Genomic DNA, 18,143 nt, shown 5'->3' with positions numbered 1-18,143 from the left:
AGAAACTCACTCTTGATCTCTCTCCCCCTTCAAATGCCATCTTATTTCTCTCTTTCCCTTTGGAGCAAAACCCATCACAGCCCCCTCCACCCTCCACCCTCTCCGCTTTCACTCCCATTGGCTCAGAAACCCGCGCCAGGCAGGCTTGCAAGCAAAACTGCTCTCGTCCAAGGTCGCCTGGATCCCAGATGCGCGTTAGCAAGTCCACTGTCAATGCCTCACAGCCAACTGCCAGGTCCATCGCTGGACCTGGGGGAGGGGACCAAAACTGTGTCAGACTGAGTGCCTCTACCACCACCTTCCCCCTCTCATCCATAGACAGCTCCAGCCTCTTGTTGCCCTGGGTGGGCCCAGGGCAACCCAGCATGTGAAAAGATGCTCAAACACCATTACTCATCAGGGAAATGCAGATCAGGACCACGATGAGGTACCACTCTACACCCACGTGGGTGGCTGTCATTTAAAAAACAAAAAACAGACAATAACCAGGGTGGGAAAGGTTGTGGAGAAGTTGGATCCTTCTTCCCACATTGCCGCTGGGAACGCAGGATACAGCCACCGTGGAAAACCATGTTGGCAATTCCTCAAAAAGTTGAATGTAGAGCTAGCCTATAACCCAGCAATTCCACTCCTGGGCATACACCCCAAAGAACTGAAGACGTGTACAGATACGTCCAAAGACCTGTACATGTATGTTCACAGCAACCCTATTTACAAGAGTGGAAACAGCCCCCGTGCGTCACCAGATGAACGGATACACAACACGTGGTCTGTCCAGACCATGGAGCAGATCCCCAAAAAACCAACATTTGGTTCCATTTATATGAAACATCCAGAACAGGTCAATGCACAGACGCAGAAAGTAGGTCAGCTGTTGCTGGGTCTGAGGGAGTGGGGCTTGGTCAGTGAGAGCTTACTGCATACGGGGCTTTCCTTTGGGGTGATGGAAATGTTTCAGACCTAAGAGATCTGGATGACAGTTGCCCATCAATGTGAATGTACTAAAGTCCACTGGTTTGTACGCTTTAAAGTGGCTAATTTTACAGTATATGAATTCTACTTTAATAAATAAACCCACCAACCTCCACTCCTTTCCTCCTCCTGCATCCCATATCCTGCTGGTCAGCCGATCCCATCAGCTCTGCCATCAAAATCTGTCACTGACTATCTTTCGCTGCCGCTGCCCTGGTCCTAGCCACAGTCACCTCTACCCAGAGCCTCCTTAAGGGTCTCCAGGCTTCTATCCTTGCCTGGCTAAGCCAAGGCGGGTCACATCTGCCTCTGCTCTAACGCCTCCCACAACCTGCATGGTGTTCAGAGTCAAAGTCCTTGCCAGGACCCACCTGGCCACTATAGCTTCCTGCTCCCTTCCTGCCTAAAACCCTGCTACTCCTCAGCCACAGCTTGCCTCCGCCCCCACCCCAGGCCCCAGCCAGCCAGTTGCCTCCCTCCCCAGCTCTCCGCTCTCCGCTCTCCCTGCCTGGAAAGCTCCTCCTGCTATCTGCCCCACTCACCCCTCCCTTCCCTCAGGTCTTCAGGCTCTCCTTGGTAGTCCCTAAAAATCTCAGCCCTCGCCCAGCACCCCAGACCGCCTTCCCCAATGTCGTTTTACCTCTATCACTCACTGGCGTTCACCTACTAGACAGCCAATCTCTTCACTTTCCTCTCCACTAAAATTAAAGCTCCACGAGGGCAGGATTTTCCCCTTTTCCATTCCCTGCTAGACTCTCAACACGAGGGACCATCCTCGGCACAGAGGACACAATAAATATTTGTCAAATGAATGGCTGGATTGGCTTGGAGTGGCGCGTATGGGGTGGTGCTCAGAAGCAAAGAACTCAGACGCACGGAACATTCCATGCCAGTCCCGTTTGCTTCCAGCGTCCGCCTAGAAGGAAGGGGACGTTCTCACAGCCGTCAGAGGCAGAGCCTGAGCAAGGATGTGAGAGCCTCCATGACGGGGGAAGCCCCACGGAGGGGAGGGACACCTCGCTTGCCTCATCCCAGCCCCACCCCTAGGGGACCAAAGCTCCCTTTTGGCCAGTCCCCAGCATGCCAGGCCTGTGAGCCAAGCTCAGATGGCAATCTTGTCTCAGAGCCACAGCACGAGTCCCCGTAAAAGATGTCTTTGGGGAGACATACACCAAGGCAGCAGCTTGAGAAGGCTCAGCTGGTCCCCTTCTCTCGCCGGAGCCTGCGGAAGTCAGGGCGTGAGTGGAGCCCAGACAGCTAACCGTGACCCGCACCAGTCTGAGGACGGGCACAACGGATCTCTTCTATCAAACCCCATGGTCAGAGGATGGCGTGTCTGGCCCCAGCCCACCTCACTCCGGATGGGATTTGAGTGGCTTAATAAGGATAGAAAAAACACAACAAGAGGACTTTAGTTGCATAAGGATGGGAAAGGGAGAGATAAATGGGAGGCTGTAAGAGCAGAGAGAGGGATATCAAACCAGCCTGGAAGGGGGGAAGGCTTCCCAGAGGATGTGACCAATGACCTATTGGGTCTTACCAATGAGCAGATGAAAAGGAACGGAAGGCTGTGTCAGGGGTCTGCAGGGCTCCCCTTGGGTTCGATGATTTGACGAAAGGACTCACAGGATTCAGAAAAGCTGCCGTACTCACAATCATGGTAGATTCCAGAAAAAAAAAAGAAAAGATACAGATTAAAATCAGCAACGGGAAAGGTGCAGCAGGTGGGGTTCAAGGTGAGACCCGGTGAGTCTCCAGCCATCCTCTCGCCCTGGAGTCCTGTGGACGATGTTTGCTCTCTCGGGGATAACGCGCATGGCCCCCGAGCCTGGGGGTCCAGGGTTGTACTGGGAGTCAGGCTTGAAGGCCTGGGGCGCTCGCATGACTGATCTTAACTGCTCTGTCTCTAGCCTCCCCAGAGGCTCAGACAGGCTGAAGCAGAGGCCCAGGTGAACAAAAACAGGCATTCGCCCTAAGTCCCACTTTGAGAGCCACCAGACTCCGGGGGCACCAAGACTCCCTATCGGGCAGGATATTTCGAGGGCCCAGAGGTTAGCTCCCAGGAGCTGGCCAAGGCCTGTGCCGGACTGGAGCAGCCTGGCTAACCCTCTCCTACTGAGTCCACCCCGGACCACACCGGCCCCCCCAGTGTGAGGCTAAATCACATTACATGTCATTGGTTACCCTTGGAAATCCTTCTGGAAGATGCTATTTTGGAGCTCTCTTCCAAGGGAGTCCAGCACAGCCAGCTTCTGTCCAGGGTTGTAGTGGGTTTACACTGAAGCCACACTGTGCGGAAAGGCGGGTCTGCAGCCCTAGACTGGCTCTCAGCAGCTGCGTCCCCGGGGAGTGGGGAGGGTACGGGGGGAACCTCTCCTTCCCACCCAGGGCTCTTACTCCGTGCCAGGCACACTTTGCCTTACACATATTAGCCTGTTGGCTCCTCACACTACGCCTCAGAGCATTGGATAAGGTACTACCCGCATTTACAGAAGGGGAAACTGAGTCACGGAGCACGTCCATCGTACCCAAGATCACGCGGCTGGATGTGGAAGGGGCAGTGGCTTTAACCTGGGCTGTCCGGCTCCGAGGTCTGCCTCCTACCACTGCCCTCCACCGCCTCTCACAAGACAGACTGATGGAACCCTCCTAAACCCCAAAGCCAAGAAAGCCGCATCAGAGCCGCTCCCACAGGATTCAGTTGCTAGCTACCCGCGGTGCATAATCACTAAAGGAGAAAGGGAACGGGTTCAGAGACAGATCTTACAGCCAGACCAGGATGGTGACAGAGAGACAGGAAGATAAAGAAATGCTACCCCAGCTGACTGGAGAAAGGGGTGGCAGGAAGGGGTGTCCTCAGGAGAAAAGTAAAGACCCCTACAAAAGGTGTCCGTACTTTCCAGCATCTGGAGGGCTGTGATAGGTGGGACAAGAAAAGGCGAAGCTTGCAGTGTCCCCGGATATGGGAGGGGACTTAGAGATTAGAAACAGACCAGGGCAAACTCCAAAGGCAATGGGAGTGGCCTGCCCTGCAGCCTGGGTGAGCGGGAGGCAGAATTTCTCTCTTCCTCCCCCACAAGGAGATGGAGGACCCACGGGGGGCTGACGGGTCTCAGAGGAAGCCGGGAAAATGGACACAGAAGGACGGGGCTGGGCTCTTGAGGGTTGTTTGTGGGTTTCACGGCGACCCTGTCACCGTAGGCAAGGGGAAGGGTATGGCCTGAGCCCCAGGGCAATGTCCTTGGAGGTGGGGTCCAGAGGCTGGCAGGACCTCAGTGGGTGGATTCACCCCTGGCTCCCACGGTGGGCCGAGGCTGGTGAGGGCTTATTGGGACAGCAGACCCTGGTGAACACAGATGGCTCTCCATGGGGACCCCACGACGCACAGTCTACAGAATCCTGGGTCTGTAACCAGCAGGGTTGCAGCAGGAGACAGAAACCACATGTTACTTTAGCAGGGGACATGTCATATATAGAAGTATGAGCTAAGCATTGAAGAACTGGAAAGGCAGAAAGGAGAACTCTAAGGTGTCAGGGAGTCCGCGGTTTGGGGAACAGACCCAACCCTCAGCTAAGGGACAATACGGGACTGGAACTTTCAACCCAGAAGCTGGGCAGAGGGTTCCAGTGGGGCCTGGAAAGCAGACCTCGGAGGAACAGCCACCGCAGCTAGTGCTGGTGACACCCAGGGGGCCCAGGAGCTGCCGCCAGGATAATAGGGATTTGTGGGTGTGATGCTCCCAGGGGTGGGAAGGGACAAGACCCCCTCATACTCCTCCAGCCTCGAAGTCGCTCCTTCTCACACCCCCTGTTGTCAGACCCCAGCAGGCCAACTGGGAAGAAAGCAGAAATAGCCCACCTCCAGCATCACAACGTAGGAGAGTTTGCGAGAGCAGATTGGAAGCTGAAAGACAATACTTGAATAATGGTCCACCCTTCGCCTACTGGGCGCCGTCCACACCCTCTACAAAGGTTTGAATTTCTGCACAACAACTATAAGAGCTGCACAACAACTATAAGAGTTAGGTTAACCTAACAAGGTGAGGGGAGCCTGGGTGGCTCAGTGGGTTAAGCCTCTGCCTTTGGCTCAGATCATGATCTCAGGGTCCTAGGATTGAGCCCCGCATCAGGCTTTCTGCTCAGCAGGGAGCCTGCTTCCCCCGCCCCCCGCCTGCCTCTCTGCCTACTTGTGATCTCTGTCAAAAAGAGATCTTTAAAATCTTTAAAAAAATAATAATAATAACAAAGTGAAACCATCCTCCATACACAGACTCTCACCTTCTCCCCAAAAGCAGAAGAAGCAAAGTCCCAAAGGTCATGGCATCCATCCTGGGAAGCAAGCAGCCCACCCACCTCTGGGACACGGGAGTCATCCCCAAATTCAGTTACCATCCCATCTGAACCTTGCACTACCTAGAAGTTTCACCTCCAGCTTGCCTCAAATAATAAAAGGAAAAGATCAGGGAAAGAGGAAGAAAGAAGACTGAAGAAAATGTGCATTACAAAGCAGGAAGTCCATTTCTCTTGATAACTAGGACCAGTAACTCCAACAATGAGTAACTTCCTTCTTTGCCTGTGGGCTCCGTGGCTGAACAACAGTGGCAGACTCAATTCAGTAAAAAAACAAAACAAAACAAACAAACAAAAAAAACGTGTCCCCGGGAGAAACGGTCCCTCCTTGGGAACCAAAACCTCCAAACCAGCGGCGTCCATGCTGGGAGGAGAAGCAGAAAATCTTGAGTGGGGTATTAGGTGGAAGGAGAGAAGCCACTCTTGTTCTGCCTCGTGGCTCCTGGACCCCCCATATGTTCTGGTCACGGAGAAGCACACTATGAACAGGTCACGGGTTCAAAACATACACTGTACCCTACACGGAATGCCTTCCCTTCCAAGTGCTCCTGCCCACGGGCATCCTAAGTAAGCCTTCAGTAGATCATTCCACCATTCCATTCAGCCAGCTGCTTGGGGCTAATGAGGTATTTATTAAGACCAGAAAATTGCAACAAGCAAAGGCCATCACCAAACTTCTTATGCTGTGAAATGAATTCCTTGATCGGAGGCGATGTGGAACCATGCCAGTGAATAAGGCCCCGAGAGCCCTCAGATAATGGTTCCTGGTCCCTGACAGGACGCTGTATTATTAGGATTATCCAACCAGCTCAGCCCTGATGGAAGGAGGAACACTCTGATGGCTTCACCCCCAGATACCCTCCATCTGGGCCACCACGACCGCTTTAAATTTGAACTCACTGAGCAAGTACTAGGCTGGCTGGGCTGGCTGGGGAAAGCCAACCGACATCCACAGAGAAATTCTTTTCCTTCACGCCCTTGTCACTCTGTTGCCCTGACTCTGAAGAGCCCCCTCCACCGGGGGGACACCCTTGGGGAGCATTCCCATCAGAAACGAGAGTCTTGGCGGTGTACGTCCGCTCTGAGAATGCCCACCACTGATGTCTTCACCCACACCTCTTTGTCCCCTCTGCCTCCCACTTCCCAAACGGGCTCTTTCCAAATCTCTGAGCCTTCAGCTAAAGCAGGGGTCAGCAGATTTTCCTACCGATTTTATAAATACGTTGGCCTTTGTAGGCCGTGTCTGCTGCCACACCTCTCGGTCACGTGTGCCACTGGGACACAAAAGCAGCATAGACAGTAAGCAAATGGATGGGTGTGGCTGCGTTCTGAGAAAACTTGATTTATAAAATCAGGCTGTGGCCGGATCTGACCTGGGGGCTCTCCTTTGCCAACCACCCCCCACCCCCACCAGCAAAACCGTGACCAGCTCCCTGTGAACTGTCGATCCCGGGTCTCGGCTGACCAAACAAAGCAGAAAGCTCAGTGGTGTGTTTGAACGTTTGCCCACCGAAGGGTTTCCCTTCACCAGTGACCTCGCAGGCAGCCCTGGAAAGGGCCACCAGGCTGAAGTCATCACTTCCACTCAATGCCAGGAAACTGTGCCGAAGCACCTGTGACCCGGGCGCACGATGTCTTCTCCCCCATCGGGTGTGCATCAGGGGAGGCTGCCCAGGGGCCAGGGTCAAAGCGACCCAAGCCGTCTGCTCATGTACCACCTCGGCCCAAGCCCATTCCCACGCGATGACAGATGCTATGTCCACTTCCGAGGGTCTGGTAACACCCAATTTCCGATGGGATGCTCTCGAGGACCCGGAGGTGTTCAGTGAGGTAGTCACCTGCAGAGCTGATACCCTCTTTCCCAGGTGCTGGGATGGTGCCTGTGATGGCTCATGGCAGTGGAGTACCCCCCACAAGACTGGCCCTCAACAACTGGCCCGGGCCCCGGGGCTTGAACCTCCGCTGGAGGATGCCTGCAGCCGAGTGGGAGCTGTCCCGAGCTGCCTTGGCATTGGCAGAGCCCTCTGCGGCTGCATTTCCACATCTCCCTCCATCCAGTCCCATGTCCTTCACTCCTCTGCAGGAGGGATTCCCAGGGGCAGCCCGTCCAAGACACCTCCTGCCCAGAAATCCCCACTCCCGAGTCTGTTTCCAGACCACCTGACCAGAGACCGATGCGATGCGGAGCCTGCAAGGTCATTGGCACCCAGGCTTCGGTGTCTACCAGGCCCGCCACCAGCCAGGGGCTGCTTCTCAGAGATGCTCCGCGCAGCCCTGGGTCTGTACACGCCCCGGGGAATCTCTGGTTGGCTGAGTCTTAAGGCCCAAAGGCGGAGCAGCTCGCTGTGCAGTCTGGGCTGGCTGGATCGGATCTGGCCCCCTCCCCCACTCAAAAACTGGCACCTTACGGAGGCGGGGGGCGGGGAGGGGGTGGCGCGGGGAGGGGAGACACCTGTGAGGTGCTTACAGGGAGCAGGTACCCCTATTGTTCTTTGCCCGCAGGTCATCATGAGTTTCTAGAAGATGCCTCATAAAGAAAGAGATGTAGGATAATCTCGCCACAAGAAGCCTATTTAGCTACTGCCTGGCTGGGGAAAAAACAGCCTTTCTAGAGAATATCCACTCCTTTCTCCTTCTTGGGCTTCCCCAGTCAACTTCCAAGCCATTGCTGGCCTCCACATTTAATTCCCCGCTGGGAGGGACCGCCTCCGGCAAATTGCTGCCATCGATCGATTAGGCAGGCAGATATGGCTTTCCTGCAAATTAATGAATTGGCTCTCCAGCCCATAAATCACCTCCTGTAACAAGCCTGGCCTGCCTCCAAGAGAATGTCCAGCCCCAGAGCGGGCAGCATCCAGTGCAGTTTCCCAAACCACATTCAGGGAATCCTGGTACTTCACAGGTGTTCAAGGGCATGCAGCAGGAAACCCTGAGTCAGACAGGCTTTGTGCTGCAGGACTTCTCAGAGCCTTTAGAATACAGATGGGCTTTATGACCTTCCAAGAGCCAGCAAAGAAGACCGCTGACCACAAAATCTTTTTACAAAGCACCTATCAAAGCACCTTACGAACACCTTGAGCTCCAAGGAACAGAGTTTACAAAATGCTCATTTGGGGCAGTTCCCTCCTATAGACACGTAATTCCCACCTCCTGTTGGGAGCTGCAGGGAGCTAACTAGCCTGTTCCCATCAACCTGGACTCTCAGCAATAGTATGGAATTTCTCAGTCCTCGGAGCAAAACTCAGACCTGCGCTGTGCGGTGGCTCAGTCTCTTGCCTCCTCCCCAGGGGCCCCTCTCCTTCATTCCTTTGCTGCAAGGCACAGAGCCCCAGGATCCATGGCCACCCACCAACATCCCTTCTCCTCCCAAGGAAGTCCACCCTCCTGTCCTTCCCCTGCCCCCTGCAGGCCACAGGAAGGCCCTCGGGCAGCGCCCACTGAAGGCGGAAAAAGAAGATCCAGTCCCCTCCCACGTCCCAGCACCCTCCCCCAGACCTGCCCCTCCCACCTAACGATGGCTAGCACTTTTATTCTATTTAAACAAGTATTTTGGCTAATAAATGAGTCCATCTTCCTTCGATTCTAATAGCCTGGAAGGTGGTATGACAACATTCAAAGAATCTGGATCCTCCGCCCATTAACCATCCACATCACCGCAAATAAGACCTTCCTTCTGATTCCCCATCTGCAAAATGAAGGCTAAAATCTCTCTTTAAAAAAAAAAAAATCTCTCTCCACCTAATCCTGAGGACAAGCTATGTTTTACAGGCTGTAGACTCATTGGCCGTTACGCTTCTGATCCTTGCTACGTGTCTCTGATCTTTATTATAGGCACTGATTGGCAAAGAGATATTTCTCTTTTCTTTCTTTTTTTTTTTTTTTGGCAAAGAAATGTTTCTGAGGGCGATGTCTTGGGCAGATGGTTGCAGACAGAGCTGTTTAGACAGAAGTGGTTTTTATTAAAAAAAAATTGTGTATGCCTTTAAATCCATCTGGCTAAATTGCTGATTCAATAAGCAAATACCGAACAGACAGGAAATTTGGGGTGAGCTCCAGGACAGCAAAGGGGATGGTGAACTTCAAGATTATTTATGGAGCAGTTGCTGAAACCAGGTTTGTGAAGGGGTGAGTCTCCCCGAGGTCAGGAGAAGGCTACGGCCCTGGGAGCCCAGCAGGATTTATGATGTTAATTGAGTTCATCAGATTCCAACTCCCTGGATAACCAGCTCAGCTTCCTGGGGATACAGATGAGGTCTCTCCACATCCACAAACTGCCAAGCTTCCCAGCGCCCAGTGGCTGCCCACAGGGCCAGCCCACCTCAGCCCCCTCGGGGTGTTGCACGCATGCTCAGGTAGGAGCCAAACCTGCCTTCCGCCCCAGCCTTATTTGCATCCCCCACTTCTGCTGGCCCGCCCTGGGAAAGCAGCCCCCTACCTTCCAACCCTTATCCCGTCCCACCCCCCAGTTCCCCCCACACACACCCCAGCTTTCAGGGCCGCCCCTGGTGTTCCCAGACTGCTGGTCCTACAGAGTCAGGATCGAGCTGGGATCAGGACAGAAATGCAAGGTTCTGTGCCCACCCCATAGCTGTGCTGTCCTGTGTCACCCAGGCCCCAAAGGGACACAGCCAGAGGTTCACCACCTCTCAGAGAAACAGCTCACAGGTCTCAGCCGCAGCCCTCTCTCCTGTCCACCGTTCCTGCCTTCCCTTCCTCTCCCTGGGCACCTCCACACCCAACACTTCCATCCTCGTCCTCCAGTCCTAAGACGTGAAATCGACACGTGTGTCCGCCCATTCCTGCAAAGAAGGCCAGGCCAACTCAAGGTCCCTGGCTTTCGAACAGCAGGCTCCGCCTCCTGGTCTGGATACCCAGCAACAGCCTGGGACATCCACAGCAAACTCCATTTTACTCATGAACAGAGGTGGGAAGGATGCTTCCGCTGTGCTCGAAACCTTTGGTGTCAGTTAAGAACTGCACCTGACTACAAGTAACAGAGAACCAAAATCACAGAGGCTAGAATAAGATGGAGGTGAAATTTTCCTCTCTGGTAAAGAAATGTCTCGCCCAGGGTGAAGACAGCAGCTCTGTAGGCATCAGTGACCCAGGCTCCTCTATCCTGCTGTCTGCCATCATTAACAGGAGGCTTCCGTCCTTAAGTCACTTCATGATCCCCAAATAGTTACTTCAGCTCCAGCTATCACATCCACATCCCAGGCAGCAGAGAGAAAAAAGGGGCAAAGGTAAAAAGGACATGCCTCCCTGCTGAGTCAGCCTCCTTTGAAGAGCTTTCCCAGAAACCCTGCCCAGTAACTTTTGCTTTCATATTATCGACCTCTTTCTGAAAGCCAATGAACGTGGGGTTGTAAAAACCCCATCAACACCCCCAACATCACAGGCCTTCTGTTGCTGTTGTCAAAGGAAGACAGGGGGGTGGCTATGGGGTAAGCAAATACAGCCTCTGATGCACTTCCTTGTGAGCTCAAGAAAATAAGGGAATATAGCCTTAAACTAATTGCTCACCTGGATTCTTAGGGGGTGGGACCAGGGGACACAGATGAGAATGACACAAGTGCCTTAACAATGATTATGGCAGCAAAAAAAAAAAAAAAAGAGGCGGAGTGTCAGGTGTTCTCAGCCCATTCTACCCCTGAGATGTGATACTGTTTTGTGGTGTTCGCCTTAACAAGTCCACTATCATATGCCACGGCTAAGTGGTATTTAAAATAGCAGCCAGTTGACTAACGCTCAGCTGGTGGTCCACTGGGACCTCAGGATCTTTGTCTCCCAAGTGGCAGAGTTTGTTCCTCCTCATCCATCTTCTGTTCGTGCTGTTTGCTTTTCTCCTTGGAACAGTTTACTCTGTAACTCTTTCTTCAGTCTTTCTGGATCAGAGTCTTCACGCTGTGGTGCTAAGCTGTTGATCAGAATGGAGAGCCGAAATGAGATGAGGGACACCGCAATGCCACGTGATGACTGACAGGACTTATTTCCAAAAAGGCCGCTGGCATGTCTGCCTCCCATACAGAAAGCCCAGAGCCAGTATTCACCGGTGCCTCGGGCTCTGCAAGTTGAGGCAAGCCTGGGACCCTCAGTGCAAAGAAAGCTAACACTTACAGCAGAGGGAAGCAGATAACCCACAGCTGCTGGGGGGAAATGCCTTAAAGGTGGGCGATAAGATGGTGATTAAGAGCCCAGGGTCTAGAGGGGAGAGACATGGGGTACAGGGCTGGCATCCCTGGATGCCATCGTGTGACCTTGGATGATTGCTGTCTAAGAGCCTCACTTCCCTCATCCATAAAATGGAACGACAATGGATAATAATAATAATAATGTAGAACCTGTTTGTGAAATGAAATCACCCCTAGACAGTGCTTGGCCCAGCACCTGGCCCCTGGCACAGGCCAAGTGCCCAACAGCACTAACAGTTACTAGTCTGACCTAGCGACAACCGTGCTGAGCATGGGGCCTCATGCATGCAACTGGATAGATGGGATCGACATCATTACTATTCTAGTTGCTGTTGAGGGAAATGTCCGGAAAGTCTTTCCTCATTTCATAGGCAACTAGAGATCCTTGTTCTGGATCTGGCTCCCTCTTTCTTTCTTTTTTTTTTTTTTTTAAATTTTATTTTTTATAAACATATAATATATTTTTTCCCCCAGGGATACAGGTCTGTGAATCACCAGGTTTACACACTTCACAGCACTCACCATAGCACATGCCCTCCCCAATGTCCATAACCCCACCCCCCCTCTCCCAATCCCCCTCCCCCCAGCAACCCTCAGTTTGTTTTGTGAGATTAAGAGTCACTTATGGTTTATCTGGCTCCCTCTTTCTTGAACCCTCCATTGTGAGCCTCCAAGCCTCAGCCAGGGGAGAAGCAGACTAGGGAGCCCTTGTAAAGAGCTCTGAGCTGCAGGGTCGGCTTGGCACCCTTGACCGCCTCTGGGGCAGAAATGAGGGCCAGGCCAACTCAAGGTCCCTGGCCGCCCACGCTGACCCATCAGCACCCACCTGGGTTCCCCGGGCTCGGAGACACCTTCTCCTCCCTCCTGTCTGGCTGTGTCCGGAGACTTCCTGGCAGTCGACCTTGTGACCGGTCTGCAGAGACATCTGTTGGCAAGCGGGTCCTGTGGCACCTGTTGGCCCCCACTGGGCAGGAAAGGAATGTGCAGAGGAGCTGGGTATGGGGACAGGGGACACAGCAAACCCCCCTACTCCAAAGAATACCCTCCTTCTGGTAAAGTGGCGATGGCCTGAATTTCTGGCAGAAGACGCTGGTTTCTGAGATCTACCATAAAACTGGATCTGGGTTCCTATGGAAAATTCCACACTACAAAAAGCATGGCCCGATGAGGAAAACTCCAGTTGGAGCATCAGGAGGCCAGGCCTTGCCATTCCGCAGCCCTGCGACTGTCCCTTCCTCTCCATGTGCCTCAGCCTCCTCCAGCAGGAAAGTTCAGGAAGTTGATGAGATCCTTGGCTCTAAACGCTGAGCATGCGCATGGAAGTTTGCAACAAGGTAGATTCCGAGCTCCACCCCCCAGAAATTCGGATTCAGCTGGACAGAGACAGCCCAGGGAGCCACCCAGTCCTCCTCCCCAAGGACATGGCACCCCGGGCTGCCACTTGGCCAAGGTTTCAGGTGTCCCACAGTCTCACTCAAAGCATGACTGTCTCCCGCACCCCAGGGAAAGCCAGAGGGACGGGGGTCCAAGAAGGGAGCAGAAGAGAGGTGGGGGCTGCAAAGACACTGGCCTGGCGGCTGCGCACCAGCCCCCCCCCAGAAACCCACCCGCCCCGGCTGGGTACCGCCTGCCCACCAGCTGCCAAATGCAAGGCTGCTGGGACAGGCACCTTATGGAAGTTAATCTTCCATAAATCTGTTTTCCCTGCTGAAAAGTCCTTTTTTTACCTTCGAGGTTTTCAGAAATCTGAAAGGAATTGCTGTCTGGATTCCATGCCTCTATCAGCAAGGAAGTGAGGGTTTCCTTTCTATAAAGATGTGGTGGGAGGCCAGTGCTCACGGTCATGGGGGAGCCGGCCCAGAGCCGCCAGTTTAGACAGCAGCAAACCCCTGCCTCACCCCAAGGGACGCTTCCGCCCCCGCCACCTCCTCAACTGCCAATCTGCCCCATCACCAACATTTGGCGACACGTGGCCCGTGTTCCAAGTGCTCGGCATATTTTAGTCCATCTATCCCTCACAAAACCCCCAGGAGGTAGCAAGTATAATTCTCCCCATTTTACAGACAAGGTCACTGAGGCACAGAGAGGCTCAGTAACTTCCCCGAGGTGACCCAGCCAAGAACTGGGGGAAGGGGCTTTGGACTCTGGCAGGAACGTTCTCAGAGGCTGAGCTCTGAGCCCCACGTCACCTTTTCACTCACCTCTGCAGCCCGAGGCATGCCTGGCCCCATTGGGCCGAGAGTCCCAATCTGAGTCCCACAAATCCCCATGGTTAGTAAGGCGCAGCCAGCAGGGATAAAGTGAAAAAATAAAGCATTTGCTGCAAAGATTTTACCCCGGGCTCCGTACCTCCCACAGAGTGCCCAGGGAGAGTGTGCACACACGCACACATGCATACACACATTCATGCACGTGTGCTTTTGTCCACATACACACACTCACGCTACACACGTACTTTGCTCACACACACACCCGCACACTCACACATCCATGACACACAACACACTCACGCACACACCCAGACATCTGCGCTGACACACTGACACACATTCACAAGCTCAGTGCATACACACTCTCACACTCACACAGTTATACAATCTTATACTCACACACATCCTCACACATCTCACACATGTACCCTCACATGCTCATGTGCTCTCTCTCACACATTCACATGCTCCCGTGCTCACCCGCATACTCACACTCGTCCACTCGCACACTCACTTGCTCACACATTTGTGTGCTCACACGCATGAGAGTGTGTTCCCACCACCTCCCACTCCCAGCTGGTGGGTTCGTTCTCAAGCTTCTGACACCACACCAGGTCAGGAGAGCTGACAGACGACTCCTGCCCCGACAGGGGGAGCAGCAGGGGAGGGTGCCCACGTGGGCCTCCTGCCACAGAGAGGGGACCACATCATCAGCTGAGGCACAAGCTAGAGGGGGCCCCTGTGGGCTCCCAGGCAATGAGTCCCGGATCACTAGAAGATGGGCAGATCATTCCTGAAGTCTTGCCTGGACACGAGTCCCTGTTGATGGCATGCCTGAGCTGATTCTGAATTTTCCCTGGGTTCTCTTCATTTTCCTTTTTCGATTAAATCTGCGTTTGTGGAGAGCTCATGGTATGCTGGACATCTTGCCACAGTCCTGCTGGACGCCCCCCCCAGCTCTCCCAGGTGGGTCCTGCCCTATTCCCACTTCACTCAAGAGGCAAAGCTGACCCAGGCCCCTGCAGATTGTCGCACAGGCCACTTAGTGGCCAAGTGTTCCCACCAGCACCTCACCTGCCCTCACTGCATGCCAGCTCCCTGGTGGGGGCTCCCTGGGGCCCACCCTCTACCTTCTCCGTACAGACACCCCAACCCATCCAGGTGTAAAAGGGAGAGAGGAAGGCACTTCCCATCACCCTGCTCATGGGTCACGTGCCCCCCCCCTTCCACCATCACAGCCCAGCCAGACTCTAGGTAGGGGAAAACGGGCCCCCAGGCAACCTCCAGGACCTCTGCCAACACAAACGTGGATGGCCAGGCAAGGACACACAGGGCTAGGGAGATGCGTCGTTTCATTTTCAAGGAGACAGCGTATCTTGGATCTTGCCCACGCTGCTGCAAGTCATATGAAAGGATAAAATCTTTCTGAAGGGCAATATGATCATATATACTAAAAGCCTTTAAAATGTGCATGCATGAGCAATCCTTTAGCCCATTAATTCACCTCTAGGAAATGTATCCTAAGGAAACACTTGGACAGGTGGGCAAAGATGTAGGCACAAGGATGTTCATTGCAGCACTGTTTAAAATAGCAAAAAAATGGGGACCCCGGGTGACTCAGTCCCTAAGCTTCTGCCTTCGGCTCAGATCATGATCCCAGGGTCCTGGGATAAAGCCCCAAAGTGGATTCCCTGTTCAGCAGGGAGCCTGCTTCTCCCTCTCTCTCTGCCTGCCTCTCTGCCTATTTGTGATCTCTCTCTGTGTCAAATAAATAAATAAAATCTTTAAAAATAAATAAATAGGGCGCCTGGGTGGCTCAGTGGGTTAAGTGTCTGCCTTCAGCTCAGGTCGTGATCTCAGAGTGCTGCGATCGAGCCCCGCATTGGGCTCTCTCTCTCTCTCCCCTCTCTCTCTGCCTGCCTCTCTGCCTACTTGTGATCGCTCTCTCTGTCAAATAAATAAATGAATATCTTTTAAAATAAATAAATAATCAATTTCATCAAATCAAATAAATAAATAAAAATCTTTTTAAATAAATAAATAAATAAAATAGCAAGAAATCAAAAATGGCCCAAGTAGTCAAAAGTAGAGAAAAATCTAAATAAATCATAATATACCTGGGCGCTTGCATGGCTCAGTGGGTTAAGCCTCTGCCTTCAGCTCAGGTCATGATCTCAGAGTCCTGGGATCGAGCCCCGCATCGGGCTCTCTGCTCAGCGGGAAGCCTGCGCCCTCCTCTCTGTCTGCCTCTCTGCCTACTTGTGATCTGTCTGTCAAATAAATAAATAAAATCTTTAAAAAATAAATAAAATAAAAATTTTAAAAATCATAATATACCCCTCAAATTGTTTTCAGTTTTCTTTTTAAAAAGATTTTATTTATTTATTTGACAGAGAGAGACCCAGTGAAAGAGGGAACACAAGCAGGGGGAGTGGGAGAGGGAGAAGCAGGCTCCCTCCTTCTTCATTGTGCACGTGCCCTCCCTCTACCTCTGCCTCTCCCCCTGCTTGTGCTCTCTCTGTCTCTGTCTCTCTCAATTGAATACATGAAATCTTTAAAATTAACTAATTAATTAATTTTAAAAATTAACATTCAATGAAGGTGAACTCTTCTTGATCACCTATACATACTATGCTAGTCTGACTTGACATGAAATGTGTCCACACAGAACTACAGGAGAACTGGGAACATCAGTGCCCCCAGTAACACAGGGCATGTGGAAGGGAATTTCTTTCACAGTGTGCTCTATTGTATCCTTTGAATTTTGAATCATGGCTTTATATCTCGTAACAAATATAAATTTAAATTTTGAAACAAAAAAAAATTTTTTTAAGGTCAAAGAGGTCCTTTGCCTCTTTGCCCTTTACAAGCCCCATTTTTGTGCAACAGTGAATGTGGAAGGAGTCTAGTTATAGCAGAGTTGAAAACTCAAATACCTAGAAAGGCCAAGAAGATAAAGGAGGGCTAGAGCTGGTGTGAGCAATAGGGAGTGGTGGGGACTGTGGCAAACTAGAAAGCAGGGGCCCTCTCTGTGATGGCAACACGATTCTGCACTGGCTGGTCTGGCCAAGCAGGCAGACTGCCCCAGGGCTGCCAGCCCTTCCAGTTTTCAATAAAAGTCAAACATCCAGACTGTCATGTGCATTTTCTCGTTTTAAAACATGTGCTACAGCCCCCACCAAAAAACCAAATCTCTACCTGTGCCTACAGGTAGCCAGTTTGCAATCCCTACTCCATTATTGTGGAATATTGGTTCCGAGCTCCCCACTGAGCAGAGAGCCCCCCACAGGGCTGGATTCCAGGATGCTGGGATCATGACCTGAGCCAAAGGCAGATGCTTAACTGAACGAGCCACCCAGGCACCCCTCTGTGCAATATTTTTACTGAGAGCCCCCGGGAATGTTAGGGAGGGGCAACTTGCCCAGAATCAAACAAGCTTGCACACGGCACGGACGAAAAACTGGCACCCCGACTTCACTTCCAGCAGTAGTTAGTTAACAGTGACTTATGGGGATGTGAATGTGTCAGGTTCTCTCGGGGACATCAGCATATTAACAGAGCCAGGGCCCTGAGTCCGCTCTCTGAGGCTATTTTTTTTTTTTTAAGATTTATTTATTTGAAAGAGAGAGAGAGAGCACGAACGGGAGCAGCAAAGGGGGGAGGGACTGTCTAGCTGAGCGTGAAGCCCGATGCAGGGCTTGATCTCACAACCCTGAGATCATAACCTGAGCCGAAACCAAGAGTCAGGTGCTTAACCAACTGAGCCACCCAGATGACCCCCTCTGAGACCATTTTCTGAGTGGGACAGAGGCCTGTTATAGAAGGATGAGTCCCCTCTGCTCTCCTGATTCCACATCCACTAAAGCTGGCCTGCTCAGAGGCCAACGTCAAGATGTAAAAGCAGGCTGCCAGAGGGCAGGTTCTGATCGCTTACGTCTGTCCTCCCCACCTCTCGGCCTGTGGCCAGCCTCTCCCTGCCCATTCTGCTAGTTCACACCCTGCCCAGCCTACAGCCCAAGTCACAGCTGTCTCCCCTGATATGTGGTCAGGCCACACAGGGCAGAGGCGGGATTCAGATCAAGCCTGGCTCATTCTCCTGAGCCTCAGCCCTTTCCACCCAAAACAGGCTTCCCCCCAAGAGGCTCAGTTTCTTTGCCCACAAAATGAGGCCAAGAAGACCTCTTTCTTGGGATGAGTTACATAGGATAAAAAGGTAAGGAGACCCAAAGATGAGAGACTTTCATCCATCATATTAGCAAAGTTTTGTTTTGTTTTGTTTTGTGCTTTTTAAAGATTCTATTTATTCATTTGACAGACAGAGAGGCAGGCAGAGAGAGAGGAAGGGAAGCAGGCTCCCCGCTGAGCAGAGAGCCCAACGTGGGGCTCGATCCCAGGACCCTGGGACCACGACCCGAGCCAA

The sequence above is a fragment of the Lontra canadensis genome, unplaced genomic scaffold, assembly GCF_010015895.1.
Source record: "Lontra canadensis isolate GAN:19392208 unplaced genomic scaffold, GSC_riverotter_1.0 scaffold66, whole genome shotgun sequence".
NCBI lineage: Eukaryota > Metazoa > Chordata > Mammalia > Carnivora > Mustelidae > Lontra > Lontra canadensis.
The sequence above is the reverse complement of the archived record's forward strand: the minus strand, read 5'-3'. Positions refer to the sequence as shown.